This window comes from Miscanthus floridulus, chromosome 3 (assembly GCF_019320115.1).
Source record: "Miscanthus floridulus cultivar M001 chromosome 3, ASM1932011v1, whole genome shotgun sequence".
Taxonomy (NCBI): domain Eukaryota; kingdom Viridiplantae; phylum Streptophyta; class Magnoliopsida; order Poales; family Poaceae; genus Miscanthus; species Miscanthus floridulus.
Genome location: NC_089582.1, coordinates 123,385,099 through 123,389,156, shown reverse-complemented (window position 1 = coordinate 123,389,156; position 4,058 = coordinate 123,385,099). Strand labels below are relative to the sequence as shown.

At 41.1% G+C, this 4,058-nt stretch overlaps 1 long non-coding RNA gene across 1 annotated transcript; it reads right to left on the bottom strand.

Moving 5' to 3' along the window:
* On the bottom strand, positions 1-2,627 carry LOC136542303 (uncharacterized). The gene is made up of 3 exons (XR_010780644.1): positions 1,759-2,627; positions 1,595-1,658; positions 1-1,283 (listed from the first exon to the last, which is right to left on the bottom strand). It is a non-coding gene; the product is annotated as an uncharacterized lncRNA (long non-coding RNA).
* Between the last annotated feature and the right edge of the window lie 1,431 nt (positions 2,628-4,058).

The following is a 4,058-nucleotide window of genomic DNA, read 5'->3' as shown; positions in this document are numbered from 1 at the left end:
CATATATAGGGCCATAGTTGAACTTGAGTTCTCTAATGTTCACTAGCCCCTTTGGGTTCGCACAGTAGCCCATCGAGACTTTGAGTTCATTGAAGAAAGAAATAAGCGCACGCTTTTCTTCCTTCTTCAATGTCCATGACGCAACTAGAAGTTCGAACTGGCCATTCTCTAGCTCCATAGGATGTAGCTCCTTCTTGATTCCCAGGTGTTGCATGTCCAGGCGTGTGGCTAGTGAATCCTTCGATGTCCCCCCAATGTCCATCAAGGTGTTAAGCGTGTTAGCGCACACGTTTTTAGTGATGTGCATGGGATCAAGATAGTGGCGTACACTCAGAAATGGCCAGTAAGGTAGTTCCCAGAAAACCGATTTTTCTTCCAAATGCTCCCATCAGGCGTTGCTACTACATTGTCCCCCTTCCCAAGGACAACCTACAGTTTGTTGAGTTCTCGAAGTATCACAGACCCGTCTCGATATTTTGGAGCTAAGCGTTTCTCAATAGTATCATTGAAATCTTTTCTGTTCCTACGGTAAGGGTGATCCTTAGGTAGGAACCTACGATGTCCCATATAAACTATCTTTGAGTTATTTGGCAGATTTACCGCATCGGTGTCGTCCAAGCACTCGACACATCTAGTATAGCCTTTTGTCTTCTCTCCGGACAACGGACCTCGACCTGGCAGGTTGGTGATTATAGTGATAAGTACTCCCTTGATCGTGACATGTTCCTTTTTGTACTCGTCCCAAATATCCGGCACACCCTTTTCAAACATCTTCACTAGTTCATCGATCACTGGTTTCAGAAACACATCGATATTATTCCTAGGTTGTCTTGGCCCTTGGATCAGTAGTGGCATTTGGATGTACGACCGCTTCATACAGACTCAAGGTGGAAGGTTGTATATACAGACCGTCACTGGCCAGGTGCTATGATTGCTTCTAACCTGGTCAAAAGGATTCATTCCATCTGTGCTCAAAGCAAACCAAAGGTGCCTTACGTCTCCACCGATGTCCTTATAGAATATAGTATTGACAGTCCTCCAGTCATGCCCATCGGCGGGGTGCCTCATCATTGTATCTTTCTTATGTATGAACCCCCTAGTAATCAAGTGCGATCGTATAGACTCAATTTGACGAAAGTTTCTTTGATTCTTGCAATATTTGCATGGGCAGAAGACAGGGTTCACATTCCCAGTATAGGCTTTGGCATCGGTGATAAACTGGCTGACACCATACATGTACCGCTTGTCCGTTCGGGACAGATGCATCCACTCTCGATTCATCTCTGCACAAAAAAATATTGAGATAGTAATTACAAAGAATTAATAAAAAATCGAGCTTCATGAACAATAATTGTAGCTTGAAAATACCATTTTTGAAAAACATTATTGTGCACTAATTATTGGAAAATTGAAATTGGTAGCCCCGGCCCTGTAAATTGAAAATCATAGTAAAAAACAATTATTGCACAATAATGAAGAACAACTATTCTACTCTACTTCTAAGAACTAATTATAGCATCACATACTAACAATGATGATCTTGACCACCATGGAATAATTAGCTAGGAATTTAAATGTGTTCATAGATACCAACCTTTTGGATGATGGATTCACCATAATTTGAGCCTTGCACAAATGTCCAATTAGAAAAGTGCTCTCTAGAATGGAGAAAGAACTAGAATGAGAATCAAGCAATGTAGCCATCAAAACGAAGCTAATTAAGCAACAAAATCAAAGGAGTGGATTTTTGTTACTAACCTTAAAGCAAAAAGATCAAGCCATACTTCAAAATCCAAGCGCTAGCTTTATGGTAAAGAGCAGCCGCAACAATGGAGGGAAGGGTCCAAACGCGTGCCTCTATTCTTGGGATGGAAGAGAGGAGGAAGGAGAGGACGGCTGCAGCCTTTTTCTTTTTGTGCTGTAGGCTTATCACCGTCGGTTCTTGGCTAGAACCGACAGTGATTGAGCCCAATCACTGTCGGCTCTTGGCTTGAATCGGCAGTGATAAGTGGCTGCCAAAATACTACCGGTGCAAGCCACAAACTGGCAGTGATGTGGTCCTTCACTGCCGATTTTAGCCCAGCCCCAATTATTTTCTCATTTTCAAGCTCATAACCAGCAGTGAAGGTACATCACTGCCGGTTCTCACAAATCCGACAGTGATGAGGCCGGCAATGATGTCCAAATCTGTAGTAGTGAAGGATATCTCCTTCTGCCTTGGAGCTTTCTTGGTGGCTCTTGCAGGCTGTTCCCCTTGCGAACGTCTATGAGGACTCGCTGCCATGTCTTCTCCATGTGTCTCCTCTCCTGAAACCTTGTGGCCTGTGACTCTGTGGCAGTGTAACAAATAGCAGGTTAAATATATTTAGCGGCAGGGTTCTCTCGAGGCTAATATGTACTAGGGGCCTGTTTGGTTGCCAGCCACAGCTTGTCACGCCTAAGGTTAGGTACTTCCCATACCTGTGGCTTGCTATAATCTGTGGCAAAAACAAATTGTTTGGTCAGTGACTAAGGTTTGGCAAAATAAGTGTGGCTGCTATTTGGATGACTACCACAAATATTTGCCATGTGACTAATCAAACTTCATAGGTACTACTACCTCTGTCTAAGAAACATATATGATTATAGTGTTAAGCGTGTGCTTAGCCCTCAAGAAATGATAGAAATTAAATTATCCCATAAACAAAAAAAAATCACTACTAGGGAGCTACAGCTTACAGGCTTGTTCACGGAGGCTAAAACAGCAAAATTGAACCTGAATACAAATAACGGTGCATGGTCTTTTTTGGAATATTAGAGGTCTGGGTAAAACAGGAAGGTTACCTTCTTTAGTTAATAGAATTAGAAATACTAGGGCTGATTTTGTAGGAGTCATTGAGACAAAGAAAGAATCCTTTTCTCCTTGTTATCTAATGTCCATAACTGGTAATATTCCTTTTGATTGATTTTCTTTACCTGCTAAAGGCTCTGCTGGAGGTATCTTAGTAGGGCGTAATAATAGAGATAAATTTGTAGTAACCAATTGTGCTAGAATGGATTTTTCCATTAGTGTTATGCGCCTGGATAATTAAAAAAGACTGGCTTTAGTTGGAAACTAGCCAGTGGTGGTTTTTATGGCTCACCCTACGAGGAGGGAACCGATGATTTCATTAAGGAACTTCATTTAGTTATGCAAGCTTGGTAAGGTCCGGTTTTAGTGGGAGATGATTTTAATCTTGTTAGGTTTGCTTCGGACAAGAGCAACTCGAGAATGCGCGGGCAGCGCCAGCCAGGTAGCCACTAGTAGTGCCCAGCGACCAGCGGCACAGGTGGCCATGCGAGCAGCCGAGCAGCCCTTCCTCTCCTCAATCCTCTGGGATTTCTTTATCGGCTAATCCATTATTCCATTTGTTGATTTATCGCTAGTAGGTTGTAGAATGTAGTCTCGCAGAGTGTAGACTGCCAACTATATATTCTATTCAATTCCATTGGAACTTTAAAATAGAATAAAAAAACCAAAAACTACAGATTGTTCACGATGAAGAGGACTAAGACTTTTGCATAAAAAAATAGAGACGTATGCTCAATAATTAACCGTTGTTTTTTTTATCACTTTTTATTTACATTTTCATCTTATCCACATCCAGGTGGTCATGAGGAATTGAGGACATGGAAGATGTGAATGCACCACCTCACTAGACACGCTACTCCTTCTGTTCCAGTTTACAGGGCATTTCATGTAGGGCAAAAGTCAAACTTTATAATCATTGAGAATAATTTAACTAACAACTTTAAACTATTATAGTACAAACATGATAGTATTAGAGTTGTAAACTAATGTACACTGTCCAGTAATTATAAGTTCGTAATCATAAATAATATAATATAAAGCGTGTCATCTCAGAAAGTCGCCTTATAGACTAGATCGGAGGGAGTAGGTGTTTATTTTCATATGTACTGTGTATAGCCTTAACTATTTTAATTATTTCAATCATCCTATCTATCAGACCTTAATTTTAGTCATTTATCTTTGTGACATTGGTTCTTTTCACCGCTGGGTACCGCCGTAGACACATAAT